Source organism: Scyliorhinus torazame, chromosome 10 (genome assembly GCF_047496885.1).
Source record: "Scyliorhinus torazame isolate Kashiwa2021f chromosome 10, sScyTor2.1, whole genome shotgun sequence".
NCBI classification, from domain to species: domain Eukaryota; kingdom Metazoa; phylum Chordata; class Chondrichthyes; order Carcharhiniformes; family Scyliorhinidae; genus Scyliorhinus; species Scyliorhinus torazame.
The window spans coordinates 10,798,058-10,823,266 of NC_092716.1; the positions used below are offsets into that span (position 1 = coordinate 10,798,058).

Genomic DNA, 25,209 nt, shown 5'->3' on the forward strand with positions numbered 1-25,209 from the left:
GGAAGAAATCTGTAGAGCAAACGAGGCAAAAGCAAGTTAACAGCCTGTCTTTACATGGATAAAAATACAGCACGGAAACAGGCCATTCGGCCTATCGATTCCTCACTTGATTGGATGTACTGTTAAATAGCCTACGGATTCCCTCTTGCCTCCCTAGCACCATCGTTGAAATAAAGAACAAAGAACAAAGAAAAGTACAGCACAGGAACAGGCCCTTCGGCCCTCCAAGCCTTCGCCGACCATGCTGCCCGTCTAAACTACAATCTTCTACACTTCCTGGGTCCGTATCCCTCTATTCCCATCCTATTCATGTATTTGTCAAGATGCCCCTTAAATGTCACTATCGCCCCTGCTTCTACCACCTCCTCCGGTAGCGAGTTCCAGGCACCCACTACCCTCTGTGTAAAAACCTTGCCTCGTACATCTCCTCTAAACCTTTCCCCTTGCACCTTAAACCTATGCTCCCGAGTAATTGACCCCTCTACCCTGGGGAAAAGCCTCTGACTATCTACTCTGTCTCTGCCCCTCATAATTTTGTAGACCCCTATCAGGTCGCCCCTCAACCTCCGTCGTCCCAGTGAGGACAAACCGAGTTTATTCAACCGCTTCTCATAGCTAATGCCCTCCATACCAGGCAACATCCTGGTAAATCTCTTCTGCACCCCCTCAAAAGCCTCCACATCCTTCTGGTAGTGTGGCGACCAGAATTGAACACGATACTCCAAGTGTGGCCTAACTAAGGTTCTTTCCAGCTGCAACATGACTTGCCAATTCTTATACTCAATGCCCCGGCCAATGAAGGCAAGCATGCCGTATGCCTTCTTGACGACCTTCTCCAGCAGTGTTGCCCCTTTCACTGACCTGTGGACCTGTACACCAAGATCTCTCTGACTTTCAATACTCTTGAGGATTCTACCATTCACTGTATATTCCCTACCTGCATTAGACCTTCCAAACTGCATTACCTCACATTTGTCCGGATTAAACTCCATCTGCCATCTCTCCGCCCAAGTCTCCAAACTATCTAAATCCTGCTTTATCCTCTGACAGTCCTCTTCGCTATCTGCAATTCCACCAACCTTTGTGTCATCTGCAAACTTACTAATCAGACTAGTTGCATTTTCCTCCAAATCATTTATATATACTACGAACAGCAAAGGTCCCAGCACTGATCCCTGCGGAACACCACTAGTCACAGCCCTCCAATCAGAAAAGCATCCTTCCGTTGCTACTCTCTGCCTTCTATGGCCTAGCCAGTTCTGTATCCACGTTGCCAGCTCACCCCTGATCCGGTGTGACTTCACCTTTTGTCCCAGTCTACCATGAGGGACCTTGTCAAAGGCTTTACTGAAGTCCATATAGACAACGTCCACTGCCCTACCCGCATCAATCATCTTTGTAAAATGGTGAGGAGAGAAGGAAAGAAAGTTGTGTAGATCAAGGGTGTGAAGGTAATAGAGCACAATGTGGCAAACTTGTCCACTTAGGCAGGAAAAATAGAAAAACACCAAAATTATTAAATGGGGTAACCTTTCAGAACTCAGCATTACAGAGGGGTTTGGGAGTCCTGGTACATGAATCGTAAAAAATGAGTATACAGGGCGGCATTGGTGGCACAGTGGTTAGCACTGCTGCCCCTTAGCACCAGGGACCCGGGTTCAATCCCGGCCTCGGGTCACTGTCTGTGCGGAGTCTGCACGTTCTCCCCGTGTCTGCGTGGGTTTCCTCCGGGTGCTCCGGTTTCCTCCCACAGTCCAAAGATGTGCAGGCTAGGTGGGTTGGCCATGCTAAATTGCCTCTTAGTCCCCAAAGGTTAGGTGGGTTGATGAGGTTGGGGGAATTAGGGGTGAGGGTGACGAATGTGATATAAAATAGTTACTTTAGAGTTACTAGTTAATGTAATGTAGAAATAAGCCACTTTGATTTTTGCAGTTAGGGACAAAGGAATTTGAGACCGCATGGAAAAAGCAGGAAGAGGTGTGTCTATGAGGGTGATGCTTCATTGATAGGGGCCAGAGAAAGGGATTGGAAGTGAGCCAATCAGAATAGATCGAACAGGTCAGGAGGGACATAGGCTGACCTATGTCCGTCGAGTATGTGAAACTTGATACCATTTGAACTGATTTTGCAGAGATCCCTTTGTCTGTTAGTTCAGTCGTTTTCTGGAATGAAAGAGGCTGGATGTCTCTTACATTTCTGTAAGATGATTAAGCTTGCAAGCTAAATAAATAACTTCTGTTTACGTGCGAATCCGTCTCAACTTTTATTGAGGCCAGACTGACAGAGAAAGAAATTTGGAGATCAACATTTGGTGCCGAAAACCGGGATTTCTCTGGGCGATCCTGTTCCAACTGCGAAATCAGAATTAGACTGATTATGAACAGGAGGACGGGAACAAAGGGCCCTCAATGTAGAAATGGAAAACGACCAGCATTGATTGTTCCCCTCTTCTTATCGTCTGATTAGTCTGGTCACTCGCGGTTGGCACAGAAAGACCGCCTCGACGAAATCACAGGTCAGTCTGGGGATTAGCACTTTAATTGATGGGATTTCATATTGTTGTTTCGGCTTGGGTTAGGGTTTTGGGCTGATGGGACTTTAAATAATAAAGGTTCAGTCTATTATCGGGGTTCAGAGGCTGATGTGACTTTAAATAATAAAGGTTCAGTCTATTATCGGGGTTCAGAGGCTCATGTGACTTAAATAATAAAGGTTCAGTCTATTATTAGGGTTCAGAGGCTGATGGGACTTTAAATAATAAAGGTTCAGTCTATTATATGGGTTCAGGGGCTGATGGGACTTCAATAGATGGGGGTTCAGTCCAGTATAACTGTTTTTAAATCTGAAGATGGTTCAACTCTATGTGTGAGTGTTTTAAATATATAGTTGATTAAGCTAAAATTGTCTCCTTGGACTGTAAAGTTCCGAGGTCTAGTTGAGATTGTGAGGTTGAAGCAGAAGTCTCTCAAAGGGTTAACAGCAGCAGGCGGAGTTGAAAACAGACAGTGCTTCTCACTCAGGCCTTGAGATAACAGTCTGCAGTGTAATCGGATACCTTTCCTTTGAGTCAGTGAACACCAGCAAAGTTACGTTTTGAATTAATTAAAGGAAACCAGTGGGTTTCTCCACCTCTTTGATAAAAGTTATTATTTTCGAAAGCAATTGATTGAAATTGCCAGAATCTTAAATTTTACTTACTTGAAATAAGGTTTATCTCATTTTATCTGGAGATTAATAGAAACTTAAAGAAGATCATGGACACCATTTTAAAAAGTGTCAATCTGAAGATGATAATTGATTTTGCTAATACTTATGATAGTTGATTTTGCTAATACTTATGTGTATGTAACAGAAAAAAAAAACTTGTTAAAAGAAAAAATTGTTAAGATAAAGAAATAATTAAGTTGTAAATGTTATACAAGTTTGTGTTAAGCAAATTGTAAATTTAGTTCTGAGTTGAGATCAGAGCTAAGCTTGCAAGTTGCAGTAATTCAATTTGAATTTTCAAACATTTTTAAGTTTTAAAAAAAAAGAGAGCAAATAGAGAAAAGAAGGACACAGATCTTGAATGCGTTGAATAGCACATTTCAAAGGCCCATAAATCTTTCTGTTATCTTAGACCTAAAACCTAGGAAGATTGATGAGCCATAGGAATGTCTGGGGCGTTTTAATGAAATCTACCGGGGGCAGTCAGGCGATTTGCTGTATCAAAATGGTCAGAATTCCCCTCAATACTGTGCTATGTTAATGCATTGCCTACCACCTTCTGTGGTTACTGCTGTGAAATGTAATAACATGAATTGGACAGAGAACGACCCTTCCCAGATGGCAAGGGCAGTCAGATTTTACTGGAAGGAGGGTGTAGGCCAAGAAGGAGGCTCAGTTACAAAGGTTAAGACTGAGTATGTAATGAAAAAGGATGATCTGCGATCCCAACAAGCGGCAGAAATGGTAGTTTACCAGCAGGAGCTCCAATATAGTGACTTTGGGTGGGTGGATCAGCGAAGAGGAGGATGAGACAACAGTGCTATATTTCTATCACCCCCCAGTGGTGGACGTTAGACATTGAACAGCCACTATCACTGCATCACGTTACCCTGGCCTATGACAGAACTGGACGAAACAGGGAGTTGGAGGACAAATACTGGCCATTACTTGAGACCGAATGGCCAGTCAAGGTTACAGCCACAGTCACGGGAAAAGAAGGTACAGCCGATTTTGTTACAATATCACCACATTTATGGCCACAGTCAGCTTCGGTAAGCCCTCATATTACACGTCAGGTCCATGACCAGTACCATGCCAGGGATATGGGGCGAATGGTCAGCATCTTACCGCAGCTCGTCAGAATAGGTATGAGATATACCTTTTGAACAATCCACGTCTGACATTTAAATACTGTACCACTATCAATCCAGCCTGTTTTCTTAGTGGTCCCCCTGTCCATGAAGACGCACCTGGCCACGACTGTTTAGCCTTGATTCAGGAAACTACCACAATAAGGGGCGATTTGAGTGACATTTCGTCAGAACAACCTGACATGATTATGTGTGGTCAAATATCCCACCGGGGTTTAGTTAATGACCTACTGCAGGCCCTCCTTCTGCCAGCGCAGATTTCCGTTATTAAATGTGCTGCCCACACGAATGGTACAACCCCAGTTGACGTTGGTAATGAACGAGCAGATTGTGCAGCGCGCACAGCCGCACAAATTCAGCAAGTGATGGTGCCTAAAATGTTAAGTCAGACTAAACGATCTACTATGAATGTGTCTGCTTCTGACAAGCCAATGCCAACCATCCAAGACGTCATAAGGTTACAGGAGGACGCTCCTGAGAGTGATAAACAAATGTGGAAACGGTTAGGTTGTACATATGATTCTGTTTCCTCTTTATGGACCACGCCTGCACATCAGACTTGTATGTCTGATGTACTGGCTTTATGGGTCATCGAATGTGTACACTTTGCAACTCATTGCGGGGCTCGGGGGACTAGTGATTTGTTGCTGGACACTTGGTGGCACCCTAAAATGCAGGGGTTGGCCCAAAGTATCAGTAATCGGTGTTTGATTTGTCAGCAATATAACACCGGAAAAGGTATCCCTTGTGGGAAGGGGCAAACCCCGTTGCCCAGTGGTCCCTTTGAGACGCTCCAAATGGATTACATTGAGTTGGAAAGGTGTCAATGTTATAAATATGTTTTGGTCATTGTGGATGTGTTCAGCAGATGGGTTGAGGCGTATCCGACTATCTATAGTAAAGCTGCTACTGTGGTTAAAGTCTTGATGAGGGAAATCATTCCCCGGTACGGTATACCAGCTCAGTTAAGTTCTGATAATGGGCCTCATTTTATTGGACAAATTAACGAGGAGTTTTGCTCCCAGTTGGGCATACGCCAGCAGTTACACTGTGCTTACAGACCACAGGCAGCCGGGGTGGTTGAAAGACACAATCAGACCCTCAAAACTAAATTGGCTAAATTAAGAGCAGACACGGGACTGACATGGCTTAAGTTGCTCCCCGTTGCCCTCTTCCAGCTGCGGGTTACACCTGCGGGACCGGCCCGGCTCTCTCCCGCCGAGATTCTTTATGGCAGGCCTCTTAGAACTCCCTGGAGCCTGCAGGTTCCCAGACGGGTTCAGTTTCATCAGATGACTGAGGAAATGACCACCTATGTTCTAGCCCTTACGCAAGTGCTCAAGGAACTCCATGGCCAAGTCCGCGCGGCTCACGAGCCATTGCCCCCAGTACCTAGCTCACTTTCAGTCCAGCCCGGTAGTTATGTAATGGTCAAAAATTGGACTAGGAAGGGGTCGGAGCCGCGATGGGACGGGCCCTTCCAAGTTCTCCTTACCACCCCCACAGCAGTTAAAGTGGAGGGGCGAAGTGCTTGGGTCCACCTACATCACTGTAAATTGAGCCCATCTCCACTACTGTAAAAGGTCGGATACTAACCTGCCTCCCTTCTCCAGTGCTATTTTACAGGTGTGGAGCATGATGGAGTGGCTACGCATCGTCTGTCTGATATTTGGCCTCACTTCGCTTGGCGTGTTATTGGCGATGGACATGGAAAAGGGGAATATTATGTATCTGTGTAGCCCCAACCAATCTACAAGGATACATCACCTATGCACAGGTGATGTTCTTCACTGCCCCCATATACGAGGACATGGTATCGACTCATGGAAGGTCATCAAAGTTAAGGAGAATGCGGGAGTCATGAAGCAGCTGCACCGGCCCCGGCGATGGGAAGGGAACATTATATGGACATTGCCTTGTTTTTGGAATACATGTAAATTTGATTTTGGATGTGTTAAAAGTGGTACAATAAAGGTAACATCAGGCTGTCAGAAGAGTGTAGGAAGAGACCATGAGAAAGAGAAAGGGACTAGAGAGAGGACGGGGCGTGTGAGAAGGGAAGTACAGCTAGAACGTAGGTTACCGGGAGATGCACTTAAGTTAATTAAAGGCCAAACTGAGGAAAACCCGGGTAGTATGAATCTCTTCTACCAGATTTACCACCGTCTGTATGGCCAGGGACGGGTTGTCTGCTACCCAAACCCCGCAGCGGTGTCTAGGTTATTTTCTGTTTCACCGCTTTGGGGCACTCCCCAAACGGTGGTTCATTGTCAGCGTTCCGAGCCATTGCCCGAGCAAGTCACTCTTCCTTACGATCCGGATTCAGCACCACCGGCTATTTGCCTTCCCCTCCCTCGGGATAATTCCCATTCACAGTACGATAGGCTGCGACGGTGGAGGGCGTACATACCTAGCCACTTCACTCCCAATAGGGATTCCCGGTCGTACGAGAATTGCTTCAGCAGTGAAGGATATGGCTGTTTGCTGGTAGAGGTGGACACAAATATAACATGTCTGTTTCCCACCTGTACGGACAGGAGGTGCCATATCACCCAGGCGTCTGGCCAATGCGTTTGTTATAGCACCACTTGCGTTCCATTGAACGCTGGCCTCCAGCTCCTTTGTGGCTGGGCGAATGTCTCTCATATCACTGTTGGGAATAGGGCTTTCTGCATTGCTGGGCGGCCCGAATGGGCATTTCAAAATTGGATAAACTGGGCTACTGGGAGGTCCTTACGCAACCGGTATGCTCTTGACTATCTTCTGGCCCGTGAGGGTGGGGTATGCGCCATAGTACAGGGCAAGTGTATTATGGGGATTCAGGACTTGACTGCTAACATTACTAAATTTATGGATCGCATACGGGATCACTTGGACGGGATGCAGGATCCTGACTCTTGGGGTAACTGGGGATTTGGAGGATGGAAGGACTGGTTGATAAATATGGCCATGTATCTAGTGGTAGCTATCGGCTGCATCTTTGTGGGCCTGGCCATCCTTAAATGTGTGATGGGTAGAATGCTGGGTGCACTGGATCAGATCACCGCCCCAATCACCGAGAAAAAAATTTAACTGTTAAAATCCATGAGGGTGAAGCAGATGAAGGGGGGCTAAGACAGGAATTGGAAATGCAGCGACGAATCTTTTTAGATGAGGAACCGTAGCTATAGATTGGATAGTTCGGTTATCATGGAATGATAAAAGGAGGGAATGACGAATGTGATATAAAATAGTTACTTTAGAGTTACTAGTTAATGTAATGTAGAAATAAGCCACTTTGATTTTTGCAGTTAGGGACAAAGGAATTTGAGACCGCATGGAAAAAGCAGGAAGAGGTGTGTCTATGAGGGTGATGCTTCATTGATAGGGGCCAGAGAAAGGGATTGGAAGTGAGCCAATCAGAATAGATCGAACAGGTCAGGAGGGACATAGGCTGACCTATGTCCGTCGAGTATGTGAAACTTGATACCATTTGAACTGATTTTGCAGAGATCCCTTTGTCTGTTAGTTCAGTCGTTTTCTGGAATGAAAGAGGCTGGATGTCTCTTACATTTCTGTAAGATGATTAAGCTTGCAAGCTAAATAAATAACTTCTGTTTACGTGCGAATCCGTCTCAACTTTTATTGAGGCCAGACTGACAGAGAAAGAAATTTGGAGATCAACAAGGGAGGGGGGGATTGGAGGGTGACTCCAGGTAGGGTGCCCTTTCAGAGCGTCAGTGTGGACTCAATGGGTCGAATTGCCTCCTTCTGCACACTTCGGATTCTGTGAAGACACAGCAAGCAATTCGGAAGGCAAGTGGAATGTTGTTTGTTGCAAGGGGAATAGTATAGAAACATTTTGGAAATCTTTGCTACAGCTGTACAGGGTATTGATGAGACCCCATTTGGAGTACAGCATACAGTTTGGTTTCCTTATTTAGGAGAGGATATAATTAATTGCATTAAAGGAATTTCAGAGGAGGTTCACTCGACTGATGTGTGGGATGAAGCGGCTTTCTTATGTGGAAAGTTTGGACAGGTTGGACCTGTATCCATTGGAGTTCAGACCAATATGCGGTGACCTTATTGAAACGTATAAGATCCTGGGGGGGGGGCTTGACACGGTGGATGCTGAAAGGGGGCTGGATTCTCCATTTCATGGACTATGTCCCCACGCCGTCGTAAAAACTGTGGCCTTTCACACCAGAAAAAACCTCGCACTTCTGGGTCAGAGGCTGAGCATTCGCATGGTGGCAACCTCCAGCGGCTGCACTGTTCTCCATGGCAGACTCAAACCACTAAGCTGGAACACCTAAATAGTATCCCTGATCGGCCACGCGCCCGACCCGGACTGCACGCCCAAAAATAGTCCGGTCCCGTACGAGGGACCCCCCACTCTCCGATCGGCCCGCCCCCGACCATGGCGGCAGCGGACTGAGTCCGCAACCGTTACGTGAGTAACCCGAATGGCAGGACCATGGTGATCCACGCCATCGAGACTTCGGCCGGTCAGGGGCGGAGAATGGTGGGACAGGCCTCCAGCAATGGCCACAGGTAGGGGATTCCTGACTCGCTTTTCGGGGGCCGGAGAATCAAGGAATCCGATTCCATGCCCGAAAGTGGATTCTGCGCCCCGGCGCTGGACGCGATTTCGGTGTCGGGGTACGGAGAATCCAGCCCAGGGTGTTCCCCCTTGTGGGAGAGACTGGAGCGGTTTCAGATGGAGATGAAGAGTTTATTTTTCTCTGCCAAGCAGCCGACTCCTGCTCCTAATTCATCTCTGATCATCGGAATTAGGAGCAGAATTTGGCAATTCAGCCATTCAATCAGACCATGGCTGATCTCTCTCGGGTCTCAAAGCCCCCTCCATACCTGTTCCTCATATCCCTTTAACCTATTTTTATCAGAAATATATCTATCTCCCTCTCGAAACAATTGAAGGATTTGTACTTCACCTCATTATGCTCCTATGTCCGTTTGCAAGGAGGGGTTTGGTTCTGTAAACCGGCAACGATGTCGTGCGAGAGAATATACAGAGACACAGTGAAAGAGCTGATGAGAAGAACCCTCCGTTATTGATGTGCAGGAGAGAGGTTGGGGAACTTGGAAGCCGTGAGCAGTGGGGAAGAGATGAGTGATATGCTTACAAATTGGAATGCCTGATTCTGCAAAATTTAAATAAAGGATCACTTCAGGGAGGGTTATTTCCTGGTTCTCCCTCATCCTTTATGAAGCAACTTGCCAGCCATTAACTATTGCAACATCCACTAATGCCTCAACCTCTGTGTCACGCTGCTCACAAACAATCTGTTGTTGGACTTAAGCAGCAGAGTACTTCATTAAAATGCCATCATCCCAAACGCCTTCTGTATCTTCTAATTCTAAATGGGAAGTCATGCAGTTTAACAGTTGGTTTATTACTGTTACATTTTCAGCATTGGCATGAGTTGTTGTCTAGCAGAAGGCAGTCAGAGTAGTTCCTAACAAGCACCAGCATTGGTTCCCCTCCTCTCCCAGATCCAACAGGACTACCAGATTAGTGGAGACGCAGTGTGGCCAAGAATTATTGGGACTAATTCTTCATCTGTTTGGTGGATTGGAACGTCTGTCAACACATTTAGTGCAATGGCCAAGGATCCAGGAAGCTACAGGTGGAGGTTATGTTGGGGGAGGTGAGGATGCGGAGGTTGTTTGGCCCCTATTAAAGCTCAGGCAACGAAACCTGCATGTCCTGTGGCGGGAGTTGGGACTGGTAGTGCTGGAAATATCTTCAAGGACCTCACCAGGTTTATCAAGGTAAGTGCAGATGCTGAGATAATGCTGAACATGTGATTCATTCCCACATAACCCAAGGCCACACAGAGATACATGAACCCATGAGAGCCGTGACATATGAAATCGGATCAGGAGGAGATGATTGTCCCTTTGAGCATGCTGTTATTTAATACCAAAGCAACTCTAAAGCAACATACTTTATGGGCACCTCTTATCCCAAAGTTCCCAAAAACATGGATACCACTTTTGGATTTGCCATGGGGAAAGTGGTCCAGGAATACACTTGTGAAAGTGGAACCACCCTATTACTATATTTCGCAACAGGGTCTGGCTGATATTGAAGAAAAGATGAATGGAGATGTAAAATAGGTCAAATTTTAGGGCTGAGATTGATAACATTTTCTTGCTTTTTATTGGGTCAACCATATTCAAAGAGTAAAAGGAAGAAAAAAACAGAGTTAATACAGATCCACCAGGATCTAACTGAATGGCAGATCAGACTCGAGAGGCAGAATGGCCTCCTCCTGTTCCTGTGTTCTGATGATTGAAGTTGAGACATCACAGAAGATCTTTATTCTTTTCGCACATACCAGCTGGTCTTTAAGGGCCGTGTGTGGGTTTCTCTTCACGGCTTTGCTTCAGAGAGCTGTGCTGCCCTCTGGAGACAATTTGGGAGATGTTGATGGACTTACACCCACGTGGTGAGAGAGGGAAGAGACAATTAAAGGAGAGTGTTGGAATAGGAGATAATAATAATCACTTGTTGTCACGAGTAGGCTTCAATTAAGTTATTGTGAAAAGCCCCTAGTCGCCACATTCCGGCACCTGTTCGGGTAGGCTGGTACGGAAATTGTCGATAGTGTGGAAGGAAGTAGCAGGGGATTGGAGAGTGGCGAATGTCGTGCCCCTGTTCAAAAAAGGAACTAGGGATAACCCTGGGAATTACAGGCCAGTTAGTCTTACTTCGGTGGTAGGCAAAGTAATGGAAAGGGTACTGAAGGATAGGATTTCTGAGCATCTGGAAAGACACTGCTTGATTAGGGATAGTCAGCACGGATTTGTGAGGGGTAGGTCTTGCCTAACAAATCTTATTGAATTCTTTGAGGAGGTGACCAAGCATGTGGATGAAGGTAAAGCAGTGGATGTAGTGTACATGGATTTTAGTAAGGCATTTGATAAAGTTCCCCATGGTAGGCTTATGCAGAAAGTAAGGAGGCATGGGATAGTGGGAAATTTGGCCAGTTGGATAACAAACTGGCTAACCGATAGAAGTCAGAGAGTGGTGGTGGATGGCAAATATTCAGCCTGGATCCCAGTTACCAGTGGCGTACCGCAGGGATCAGTTCTGGGTCCTCTGCTGTTTGTGATTTTCATTAATGACTTGGATGAGGGAGTTGAAGGGTGGGTCAGTAAATTTGCAGACGATACAAAGATTGGTGGAGTTGTGGATAGTAAGGAGGGCTGTTGTCGGCTGCAAAGAGACATAGATAGGATGCAGAGCTGGGCTGAGAAGTGGCAGATGGAGTTTAACCCTGAAAAGTGTGAGGTTGTCCATTTTGGAAGGACAAATATGAATGCGGAATACAGGGTTAACGGTAGAGTTCTTGGCAATGTGGAGGAGCAGAGAGATCTTGGGGTCTCTGTTCATACATCTTTGAAAGTTGCCACTCAAGTGGATAGAGCTGTGAAGAAGGCCTATGGTGTGCTCGCGTTCATTAACAGAGGGATTGAATTTAAGAGCCGTGAGGTGATGATGCAGCTGTACAAAACTTTGGTAAGGCCAGATTTGGAGTACTGTGTACAGTTCTGGTCGCCTCATTTTAGGAAGGATGTGGAAGCTCTGGAAAAGGTGCAAAGAAGATTTACCAGGATGTTGCCTGGAATGGAGAGTAGGTCTTACGAGGAAAGGTTGAGGGTGCTAGGCCTTTTCTCATTAGAGCGGAGAAGGATGAGGGGCGACTTGATAGAGGTTTATAAGATGATCAGGGGAATAGATAGAGTAGACAGTCAGAGACTTTTTCCCCGGGTGGAACACACCATTACAAGGGGACATAAATTTAAGGTGAAAGGTGGAAGATATAGGAGGGATATCAGAGGTAGGTTCTTTACCCAGAGAGTAGTGGGGGCATGGAATGCACTGCCTGTGGAAGTAGTTGAGTCGGAAACATTAGGGACCTTCAAGCAGCTATTGGATAGGTACATGGATTACGGTAAAATGATATAGTGTAGATTTATTTGTTCTTAAGGGCAGCACGGTAGCATTGTGCATAGCACAATTGCTTCACAGCTCCATGGTCCCAGGTTCGATTCCGGATTGGGTCATTGTCTGTGCGGAGTCTGCACGTCCTCCCCGTGTCTGCGTGGGTTTCCTCCGGGTGCTCCGGTTTCCTCCCACAGTCCAAAGATGTGCGGGTTAGGTGAATTGGCCAATGATAAATTGCCCTTAATGTCCAAATTGCCCTTGGTGTTGGGTGGAGGTGTTGAGTTTGGGTAGGGTGCTCTTTCCAAGACCCGGTGCAGACTCAAGGGGCCGAATGGCCTCCTTCTGCACTGTAAATTCAATGATAATCTATGATTAATCTAGGACAAAGGTTCGGCACAACATCGTGGGCCGAAGGGCCTGTTCTGTGCTGTATTTTCTATGTTCTATGTTCTATGTTACAGAGGGATATAGATAAGCTGCAGAGCTGGGCTGAGAGGTGGCAAATGGAGTTTAATGTAGAGAAGTGTGAGGTGATTCACTTTGGAAGGAATAACAGGAATGCGGAATATTTGGCTAATGGTAAAGTTCTTGGAAGTGTGGATGAGCAGAGGGATCTAGGTGTCCATGTACATAGATCCCTGAAAGTTGCCACCCAGGTTGATAGGGTGGTGAAGAAGGCCTATGGAGTGTTGGCCTTTATTGGTAGAGGGATTGAGTTCCGGAGTCAGGAGGTCATGTTGCAGCTGTACAGAACTCTGGTACGGCCGCATTTGGAGTATTGCGTACAGTTCTGGTCACCGCATTATAGGAAGGACGTGGAGGCTTTGGAGCGGGTGCAGAGGAGATTTACCAGGATGTTGCCTGGTATGGAGGGAAAATCTTATGAGGAAAGGCTGATGGACTTGAGGTTGTTTTCGTTGGAGAGAAGAAGGTTAAGAGGAGACTTAATAGAGGCATACAAAATGATCAGGGGGTTGGATAGGGTGGACAGTGAGAGCCTTCTCCCGCGGATGGAAATGGCTGGCACGAGGGGACATAACTTTAAACTGAGGGGTAATAGATAAAGGACAGAGGTCAGAGGTAGGTTCTTTACGCAAAGAGTAGTGAGGCCGTGGAATGCCCTACCTGCTACAGTAGTGAACTCGCCAACATTGAGGGCATTTAAAAGTTTATTGGATAAACATATGGATGATAATGGCATAGTGTAGGTTAGATGGCTTTTGTTTCGGTGCAACATCGTGGGCCGAAGGGCCTGTACTGCGCTGTATTGTTCTATGTTCTATGTTCTATGAACCGTGCTGCTGGCATTGTTCTGCATCACAAGCCAGCTGTTTAGCCCACTGTGCTAAACCAGCCCCTGCTGATCAGCAATTCAGGAAGTTTTTGGATACACATTGAAGCATTCTGAAACATATGAACGTTAAAATGAACAGATGGTAACATTGCCCCTCAATAAAAATGTTGAGGGGTCCACCCTCACTCCAGAGAATTCAGCACATCGTGCAGGATTCTCCATTTGTTCACTCCGGCGGGACCTTGCTGCAGGGAATAAATTTTTGGCGGAGCGCCAAATTCTCCTCACCCACCGACAGTGATACCGGGACGAACTTGGAATGGAGAATCCCGGCCATAATCTCCGCAGACTCTTCAGTTCAATGCAGAGGGGATGCTGTGCTGTCAGAGGTATTGGTGCCGGAAATTCCCGTCCGAGGTCAACGGACCTTCTGCTGGTCCGGCAGATTTTCCATCCCGCCAGTGACAATTCCTGCAGTGAGCAGGACTAGAAGAATTAGACCGTTGTCGCTCAGATAAAACTTAATGCCGATACCCTGCCTGCCATCTCACATGTGTACAGGAGCTCCATTCAAAGAAGTGCAGTGAAGAAACTTTTCACTGTACTTCGGCCGTTGTGACAATAAATTAAATCAAATCAAGGTAATGAATAACAGGAAGACAGAGTACTGGGCTAATGGTAAGATTCTTGGCAGTGTGGATGAGCAGAGAGATCTCGGTGTCCATGTACATAGATCCCTGAAAGTTGCCACCCAGGTTGAGAGGGTTGTTAAGAAGGCCTACGGTCTGTTAGCTTTTATTGGTAGAGGGATTGAGTTTCGGAGCCATGAGGTCATGTTGCAGCTGTACAAAACTGTGGTGTGGCCGCATTTGGAGTATTGCGTGCAATTCTGGTCGCCGCATTATAGGAAGGATGTGGAAGCATTGGAAAGGGTGCAGAGGAGATTTACCAAAATGTTGCCTGGTATGGAGGGAAGATCTCATGAGGAAAGGCTGAGGGACTTGAGGCTGTTTTCGTTAGAGAGAAGAAGGTTAAGAGGTGACTTAATTGAGGCATACAAGATGATCAGAGGATTGGATAGGGTGGACAGTGAGAGCCTTTTTCCTCGGATGGTGATGTCTAGCACGAGGGGACATAGCTTTAAATTGAGGGGAGATAGATGTAGGACAGATGTCAGAGGTAAGTTCTTTACTCAGAGAGTAGTAAGGGCGTGGAATGCCCTGCCTGCAACAGTAGTGGACTCGCCAACACTAAGGGCATTCAAATGGTCATTGGATAGACATACGGGTGATAAGGGAAGAGTGTAGATGGGCTTTAGGGTGGTTTCACAGGTCGGCGCAACATCGAAGGCCGAAGGGCCTGTACTGCGCTGTAATGTTCTATGTTCTATGTAGGGAACATGGTATTAAGCGGGTGATTCTATGGTTAAGCTTCGGAGGCACTGGTGCCCTACTTGACCCAAAAAGACGAACTACTCTGTGAAGGCGGTGTGACCTCCTTTGTGGGTCACGAATGGCTGTTCCCAATCCCGGAAGACAATTATGATTGGAGGAATTGCTTGGCACCCACTAGGCATATCTTAATTGAAAATGTTGGCAAGAAGCTACGTTTGGTAGCCCAGCATCGACTGCGATATAACGAATATAGTCAAACAATGTGACCAATGTCAGGAACAATGGAGCTTGCCCGCTGCTGCCCACTGCGCCCATGGGAATGGCCGGTCGGCATTGGGTAGGAGCACACATTGACTTTTCAGGTCCTTTCATGGGCTCAGTGTTTTTTTATTTAGTGGACACACACTCAAAATAATAATAATCTTTATTGTCACAAGTCGGCTTACATTGCAATGAAGTTACTGTGAAAAGCTGTGAAAATGGATTGACACACACCAGATGAACTCTACTAACACTTATGTGACGGCCAAAAAATTAGGTCAGAGTTATTTCATTCATGGAGTACCCAACGTCCTGCTTTCAGATAACTGAACTGCTTTTACCAGCATAGAGGGTGCGGTTCACCCCAATCGGTTCAAATTGTCATCTTGGGCAGGTTTGGCAGGGTATTTCCTGCCGTTTTAAAAATAAATTTAGAGTACCCAATTCATTTTTTCCAATTCAGGGGCAATTTAGCCTGTCCAATCCACCTACCCTGCACATCTTTCTGTTGTGGGAGCGAAACCCACGCAAACACGGGGAGAATGTGCAAACTCCACACGGACAGTGACCCAGAGCCGGGATCGAACCTGGGACCTTGGCGCCGTGAGACTGCAGTGCTAACCACTGCGCCACCGTGACGCCCATCCTGTCGTTTTTTTGCCTGAGATCCAGATCGGTATTCACCCACACGTAGTTGATTTTGGGGCCATGGGGAGTTTCTCCAGCAATGTGGAAAATTACCCGGGTGTGTCCTGCACACAAGAAACAGGACAAATCCAACCCAGCTAAATACTGCCCAATTAGTCTACTCTCCATCATTAACAAAGTGTGGAAGGAGTTATCCACAGTGCTAGCAAGTGGCACTTACTCAGCAATATTCTGCTCACAGACGCTCAGTTTGGGTTGGGCCAGGGTCACTCAGCTCCTGACCTCATTACAGCCTTGTATCAAACATGGACTAAAGAGTTGAATGCCAGAGGTGAGGTGAGAGTGACTGCCCTTGATATCAGGCAGCATTTGACGAGTATGGCATCAAGGAGCCCCAGCTAAACTGGAGTCCATGGGAATCAGGGGGAAAACTCTCCGCTGGTTGGAGTCATACCTGGCACAAAGGAAGATGGTTGTGGTCATTGAAGGTAAATCATCTCAGCTCCAGGACATCACTGTAGGAGTTCCTCAGGATAGTGTTCTAGGCCCAACCATCTTCAGCACCTTCATCAACGACCTCACTTCCATCAGATTGAAGCAGTCCATGTTCAAATGCAGCAAGACCTGGACAATATCCAGGTATGGGCTGACAAGTGGCAAGTTACATTTTGCGGCACATAAGTGCCAGGCAGTCACCTTCTCCTACAAGAGAAGATCTAACCATCGCCCTTTTACATTCAGTGGTATTACCATCGCTGAATCCCCCACAATCAATATGCTGGGGGTTACCCCAGGTCAGAGACTGAACTGGACTAGCCCCGTTAATACTGTGGCTGTCAGAGCAATTCAAAGACTAGGAATCCTACAATTAGTAACTCACCTCCTGACCCCCCCCCCCCCCCCCCCCCCCCAAAGCCTGTCCACCATCTACAAGGCCCACGTCAGGCGTGTGATGGAATACTCTCCACTTGCCTGGATGAGTGCAGCTCCAACAACACTCAAGAAGCTCGACACCATCCAGGTCAAAGCAGCCCCACTTGATTGCTCCCCCTTCCACAAACATTCAAACCCTCCACCACTGACAAACAGTGCCAGCCGTGTGTACCATCTACAAGATGCACTGCAGGAACTCACCAAGGTTCCTTAGACAGCACTTCTGAACCCACAACCACTGCCATCTCGAAGTATAAGAGCAGCAGGCCCCATCATACCACCCTTCAGCCCCCTTTCATCGGCATGGTCCCCTCAGGCTCCTTTGTCAGTGCCAACCTGGTACCCTGGAGATGCGAGCCTGGCACCCGGACAGTGCACACGGCACCCTGGCACTGCCAACTGGGAACCCTGGCAATGCCAGTTTGGCATTGCTAGGGTGCCCAGTTGGTACTACTCGGGTGCTTGAGTGCCAATGCGGGTGCCAGATAATACCCTGCTGTATCCTTAGCCACCTGAGGGACTCCAATTGCCCCGAGACCCACTGAGTTACCAATATGCCTGTTCCACGCTTGTGAACACCAGTACTAATCAGCGCCTTGTTGAGGCGTTACCGGTGCGGCTGGTTACTCCCGGGTGCCGGGTGAATGTGGCGTTGGCATATTTAAATGTGCGCTTAAATATAATTATCTGGATTGTACCCAGTGAGGGTGTAATCCAGATTGTGCCAGGTTTTAGATCAGCCTGGTGCAAAGCCCGGTTTGGGCCTGTCCCGGGAGTCAGCCTTCGCGCCTTGCTCCTCGCCGGGCCCAAAGCTGTGGCTGAATCACGTCCACAGTTTCACCAATTTGTGGTTTTCAATGGCATTAAGCACATCAAACTATCGCCACGTCACCCGCTGCCCAACGGTTTGGCCATCCCTTGAATCGTTTCATCGCTCCAGCCCTCCACCCTATCAGACATTTTTCACTTTTCCCCCTCTCATCTTCACTTGTTTAAAACCTGTCACATCTCCAACTTGCAACTTTGGTGAAAACCCCATGGGCCTGAAATGAACATCTCTGTTTCTGTCACTTTCCGTGAATGCTGCTTAACCTGCTGAATGTTTACTGCATTGTTGCTGTCGGCAACTGGCGGCCACCAAGTAGATTAATGAATAATCGGTTTATTTAGGACAGATAACTATTTATAGAGAGTGTGATAAAGGCGACCGTACTCTATGCGTTCAAACTCCTAACTGGCAGTAAAACTGACGTTCATCCCCAGAATTCGCTCTGGACTGATTGGGGAATGAATACCCACTACTCCGTGTTAGGATCAAATGGCTCAAGTTTCCCAAAGAAGGGCATCTTGGCCCTCATAGACTGCTGAGCGAATATGCCTCAAAGGAAAGGCTTCCACAAGTTTCTGCAACAGTAGTTAGATCCCCATCCCCAAACGTAGTATCTTGAAAGACTGATGACCAACAAGCAGATTAATGAATAATTAGTTTATTAAGGCAAAGAACGGGGCAGCACGGTGGCGCAGTGGTTAGCACTGCTGCCTCACGGCGCCGAGGTCCCAGGTTATCCCGGCTCTGGGTCACTGTCCAGGAATGGTTGTTGCAGGTGCCGGGGTTTAGATATTTCAGTAAGCTCAGGGAAGGTGGTAAAAGAGGGGGAGGCGTAGCATTGTTAGTCAAGGACAGTATTACGGTGGCAGAAAGGACGTTTGATGAGGACTCGTCAATTGAGGTAGTATGGGCTGAGGTTAGAAACAGGAAAGGAGAGGTCACCCTGTTAGGGGTTTTCTATAGGCCTCCGAAAAGTTCCAGAGATGTAGAGGAAAGGATTGCAAAGATGATTCTGGATAGGAGCGAAAGCAACAGGGTAGTTGTTATGGAGGACTTTAACTTTCCAAATATTGACTGGAAACGCTATAGTTCGAGTACTTTAGATGGGTCCGTTTTTGTCCAATGTGTGCAGGAGGGTTTCCTGACACAGTATGTAGATAGGCCAACGAGAGGCGAGGCTGTATTGGATTTGGTCCTGGGTAATGAACCAGGACAGGTGTTAGATTTGGAGGTAGGTGAGCACTTTGGTGATAGTGACCACAATTTGATTGCGTTTACTTTAGTGATAGAAAGGGATAGGTATATACCGCAGGGCAAGAGTTATATCTGGGAGAAAGGCAATTACGATGCGATAAGGCAAGACTTAGGATGCATCGGATGGAGAGGAAAACTGCAGGGGATGGGCACAATGGGAATGTGGAGCTTGTTCAAGGAACAGCTACTGCGTGTCCTTGATAAGTATGTGCCTGTCAGGCAGGGAGGAAGTGGTCGAACAAGGGAACCGTGGTTTACTAAGGCAGTCAAAACACTTGTCAAGAGGAAGAAGGAGGCTTATGTAAAGATGAGACATGAAGGATCAGTAAGGGTGCTCGAGAGTTACAAGTTAGCTAGGAAGGACCTAAAGAGAGAGCTAAGAAGAGCCAGGAGGGGACATGAGAAGTCTTTGGCAGTTAGGATCAAGGATAACCCTAAAGCTTTCTGTAGATATGTCAGGAATAAAAGAATGACTAGGGTAAGAGTAGAGCCAGTCAAGGACAGTGGTAGGAAGTTGTGCTTGGAGTCTGAGGAGATAGGAGAGGTGCTAAATGAATATTTTTCGTCAGTATTCACACAGGAAAAAGACAATGTTGTTGAGGAGAATACTGAGATTCAGGCTACTAGACTAGAAGGGCTTGAGGTTCATAAGGAGGAGGTGTTAACAATTCTGGAAAGGGTGAAAATAGATAAGTCCCCTGGGCCGGATGGGATTTATCCTAGGATTCTTTGGGAAGCTAGGGAGGAGATTGCTGAGCCTTTGGCTTTGATCTTTAAGTCATCTTTGTCAACAGGAATAGTGCCAGAAGACTGGAGGATAGCAAATGTTGTCCCCTTGTTCAAGAAGGGGAGTAGAGACAACCCCGGTAAGTATAGACCAGTGAGCCTTACATCTGTTGTGGGCAAAATCTTGGAAAGGTTTATAAGAGATAGGATGTATAATCATCTGGAAAGGAATAATTTGATTAGACATAGTCAACACGGTTTCGTGAAGGGTAGGTCGTGCCTCACAAACCTTATTGAGTTCTTTGAGAAGGTGACGAAACAGGTGGATGAAGGTAAAGCAATTGATGTGGTGTGTATGGATTTCAGTAAAGCGTTTGATAAGGTTCCCCATGGTCGGCTACTGCAGAAAATACGGAAGCATGGGATTCAGGGAGATTTAGCAGTTTGGATCAGAAATTGGCGAGCTGGAAGAAGACAAAGGGTGGTGGTTGATGGGAAGTGTTCAGACTGGAGTCCAGTTACTAGTGGTGTACCACAAGGATCTGTTTTGGGGCCACTGCTGTTTGTCATTTTTATAAATGACCTGGAGGAGGGCGTAGAAGGATGGGTGAGTAAATCTGCAGATGACACAAAAGTCGGTGGAGTTGTGGACAGTGCGGAAGGATGTTACAAGTTACAGAGGACATAGATAAGCTGCAGCGCTGGGCTGAGAGGTGGCAAATGGAGTTTAATGCAGAAAAGTGTGAGGTGATTCATTTTGGAAGGAATAACAGGAAGACAGAGTACTGGGCTAATGGTAAGATTTTTGGCAGTGTGGATGAGCAGAGAGATCTCGGTGTCCATGTACATAGATCCCTGAAAGTTGCCACTCAGGTTGAGAGGGTTGTTAATAAGTCGTACAGTGTGTTAGTCTTTATTGGTAGAGGGATTGAGTTTCGGAGCCATGAGGTCATGTTGCAGCTGTACAAAACTGTGGTGCGGCCGCATTTAGAGTATTGCGTGCAATTCTGGTCACCGCATTATAGGAAGGACGTGGAAGCAGTGGAAAGGGGGCAGACGAGATTTACCAGAATGTTGCCTGGTATGAAGGGAAGATCTTATGAGGAAAGGCTGAGGGACTTGAGGCTGTTTTCGTTAGAGAGAAGAAGGTTAAGAGGTGACTTAATTGAGGCATACAAGATGATCAGAGGATTGGATAGGGTGGACAGTGAGAGCCTTTTTCCTCGGATGGTGATGTCAAGCACGAGGGGACATAGCTTTAAATTGAGGGGAGATAGATATAGGACAGATGTCAGAGGTAGGTTCTTTACTCAGAGAGTAGTAAGGGCGTGGAATGCCCTGCCTGCAACAGTAGTGGACTCGCCAACACTAAGGGCATTCAAATGGTCATTGGATAGACAAATGGACGATAAGGGAATAGTGTAGATGGGCTTTTGACTGGTTTCACAGGTCGGTGCAACATCGAGGGCCGAAGGGCCTGTACTGCGTTGTAATGTTCTATGTTCTATGTGTGGAGTTTGCACATTCTCCCTGTGTTTGCGTGAGTTTCGCCCCCACAACCCAAAGATATGCAGGGTAGGGGGATTGGACATGCTAAATTACCCCTTAATTGGAAAGAAAAATAATTGGGTACTGTAAATTTATTAAAAAGGAAAAGAAAAATTAAGGCAAAGAACTCTTTCCAGAGAGTGCGATAAAGGCGACTATACCCCATGATGCCAAACTCCTAATTAACAGAAAAACCCGCACTCAACCCCTGAATTAGCACCCAATTGGCACTACGCATCACATGAAACCCCCGACCCACCTCCCGGGGAACTCACCCCCTTAAAGGGGTACATTACCACAGTCTGTTTCTATTGTCAGAGGCCTGCCAAATTTCAAGATGAATTCTTATTCCCAATGGAGAAAACGTACTTTAGCCCATGTTGGCCAGAGATGATTTGAGACATCACCAGTGACGGGTGTAACGTGTCAGGTTGGCACTGCCAGGTTGCAACTGTCAGGGTGCCGGGGGGCAGGGTCAGGGGGCAGTCTCAGGTTGGCACCGCCATGGGGTATGGCCTGATTGAGCGACCCCACAGTGGAGTGTCTCTCTCTCTCTCTCATTGGGGGAGGTGAGTGGAATGATGCCTCTGACTAGGAGGGGGGTGGGCGAAGCAATACTCCTGACTGGTGAGGGGTGGGGGGGGGTTTGTGTCACCCTCATGTCTGCGTGGAATGGGGAGTTGGTGACCCGATCGTTGAGTGGTGTGTATGAGTTAGCCCTGCTGTGGTGAACGGCTGGGGGCCCTTCCCTTGTCTGTGTGGGGGGGGGGGGGGTGGGGCAAGTTCACAATGCGCTTTTGGGAGGGTGGAGGTGGGCCCCATCACTTTCCTCCGACATCAGGCCGCCCTCTTTTGAGAGAACCCCCCCCTCCCCACCGGACCTTCTCCCACTCTGTGCTTAGGCTTGTTGGAAATTAATTGTTCTGGAATATCCGTAAGGTTACCAAGAAACTCTATTGCCATTGGAAGAGGCGAATTGCAGAATGGCAGAAGGCTAACTCGATCGACCTTGGTCTTTCATCGTCTCACAGTTCCTATGTTTCTAGGTAACAGGCCTGCTTTCTACCAGGGTGAAGCATTCATTACTGAGGTGGAGCAGCTTTCTGAAATTTGAATGCCTGACATTGAATCTCCAAGTTAGTTTAGTACGACAGGGTTTAGATAGGCATTGTACACTTGATAATGGACAGCCTTGGCTGCAGCAAAGACGATTGATTCCATTCTTCCCCCATATTCCCCTGTGCAACCGCAATATGAAGGGAAACTATTTCATTTTATTGAAGGTTAATTACAACACCGTTGCGGTCTCTCCAGCGGTGTGGAAAATTGTTTGCACAGTTTAGCTCCATAGCTCTCTATCTCGTCACTGTTGGCAAGCTGTATAAAAGCACTGCAGTTCTGTCAACCCTGCACAACCTAAACACTGACATAGCCCGGCGATGCAGCCCACAAAAATGACCCAAAACAAAACTTAATTTCACGTATGCAGGACACAGGGATAGGGCGGCAACGTTTGAGTATCACTTGATCTCACTCTGACCATTCTTCAAATCCTCTCCACAGCTCAAACTTAGTTTCTACTTTAGTTACTGTCATAATATACATCAGTACATTATGGTGCAATCACATACACACGCTGATGGACATACAGTAGGACCAACCAGCATACATAACACCACAGCCAATCACCAGTGAGAGAACAAGCACTATAAAGACAGGGGACAGGGGAGTTCCCGCTCATTCTAGCAGCAGCCAGCTCAGAGCACAGAGCTCACAGCCTGCATCGCAGACATTCACCATGTGCTGAGTGTCTCACCATAGCTAGTGATAGGAAAGGGTCCACAGTTAAGCTGGTATTGCTTATACCCACGTTTACAGTATGTTAGCATAGTTGAACAGTTAATACAATAGCGTTACACCACTTCCAGCATTGTTGGCTTGTTTGTGAACCAGAACACCCAACACGACATGGTTAGGCCGCAATCTATCCCTTGTGAGACCGACCTGCAACTTCTCAGCATTCCGGTATCCTACAGCATGGAGAACATCAACCCGCCGCCGCCGCTCCGCATCGCTGGCATTCTCGGGGTAAATTGGAAGATATTTAAACAGCGCTTCCAGCTCTTCATCGATGCCACGGACAGGGAGAATGCATCGGACACCAGGAAGATAGCCCTTCTTCTCTCCATGGCCGGGCAACATGCCATCCACATCTTTAACTCCTTGACATTCGCGGATGACGAGGACAAGACGGTGCTCCTCAAATTCGACACACACTTCAGTGTTGAAGTCAACGAAAGCTTTGAAAGGTATCTGTTCCAGCAGCGCTTGCAGGGTAAGGACGAGCCTTTCCAATCCTATTTATCACACCTCCGCATCCTCCTGCAATCCTGCGGCTACGGGCCCACCTCCAACTCCATGATACGCGACCAGATTGTTTTTGGGGGTCATGTCGGACACCCTGCGTCAGCAGCTCCTTAAAGTTAAGCAACTAACCCTCGCAACTGCCATCGAGGCCTGTGTCCTGCATGAGAATGCCACCAGCCGGTACTCCTACATACAGGCAGCTGAAACGGCACGGCAAGGGCCCCATGAGGCGGAACGGGTCCAAACGATCGAACACCTCCCGGGCCGCAGTCTGGAGGAGGGAGGCCATTTTGCGTGCTTTCCGAGGCCTCCCGCGCTTGTATGCCCCAAACGAGGGGACGGTGACATGGAGGAACGCGATGCGCAGGCCCGCACCATGCAAGACCGTACCGCGCATGTGCGGTGGCGCAACGAAAGCACTGACGTCACGCCGTGCGGCAACTGTGGCTCCGCCCACTTAAAGCGGCAATGCACTGCAAATCGCGACAGTGCCTATGCTGTGGCAGGCTTGGTCACTATGCTGCCTGCTGTCGAGCAGCAAAGCCTGATTTCACCAGCCTTGCAGGAATGTTCGGGCAATCCAACCCACCTTCACCGAGTCCGATCCTGACTTCATGCAGACCATTGACACCGAGGACAGGGAGTCTTTACGAGTCGCTGTCATAACCAAGAACAAGCTGTCCCCGAATCGAAAGCACCAGCCGCTGTCGGTGCACAGCATTGATCCGGACGACGAGTGGTGTGCCACCCTGACGGTCAACCGATCACAGATCACATTCCGTCTGGACACTGGTGCTTCCGCCAATCTCCTCGCGTGGTCAGCAGTTCAAACCCTGGGGGTCAAACCAATTCTTCCATCCAATTGCCAAATGGTCGACTATAATGCTAACGTCATCCCCACCACCGGGTCATGCCAACATAAGGTGACGCATAACTCGCGAAAAGTCACCCTACACTTCGAGATCGTGGGCTCCTCAAAGGACTCCCTCCCTGCTAGGCGCACAGACGTGCAAGCTCCTCAACCTCGTGCAGCGCGTACATTCCCTCTCTCCAGAGGACACGTCTGACTTCCAAGATGCGGTCTTCAGGGCGCAACTAAGTGCCATCATCACTCAACACCGAGATGTCTTCGAAGGCATGGGCACACTTCCCTACACATACAAACTCCTGCTCAAACAGGACGCCACGCCTGTGGTTCATGCACCTCACAGAGTCCCAGCACCCCTCAAGGACCGCCTCAAGCAGCAGCTGCAGGACCTCCAGGACCAAGGAGTGCTTTCCAGAGTGACGGAACCAACCGACTGGGTCAGTTCCATGGTGTGCGTCAAGAAGCCCTCCGGCAAGCTCCGGATCTGTATCGACCCGAAGGATTTAAATCGTAACATCATACAGGAGCATTACCCTATCCCCAAGCGTGAGGTGACCACGTGCGAGATGGCTCGAGCCAACATATTCACCAAGCTGGATGCATCAAAGGGCTTCTGGCAGATTCAATTGGACAAGTCCAGCAGGAAGCTGTGTACTTTCAACACCCCATTTGGCAGGTACTGCTACAATAGGATGCCATTTGGAATCATATCAGCATCTGAAGTGTTCCACCGCATCATGGAGCAGATGATGGAGGGCATCGAGGGTGT

General features: G+C 47.6%; 1 long non-coding RNA gene across 1 annotated transcript in view; it reads right to left on the reverse strand.

The window, feature by feature from the left end:
* LOC140384801 (uncharacterized) overlaps positions 1 to 9,424 on the reverse strand; it is a 47,376-nt gene extending 37,952 nt beyond the window's left edge. Inside the window, exon 1 of the long non-coding RNA XR_011933138.1 lies at positions 9,296 to 9,424. This is a non-coding gene — a long non-coding RNA (uncharacterized lncRNA). The remainder of the gene's footprint in view (positions 1 to 9,295) is intronic.
* Positions 9,425 to 25,209: the final 15,785 nt, after the last annotated feature.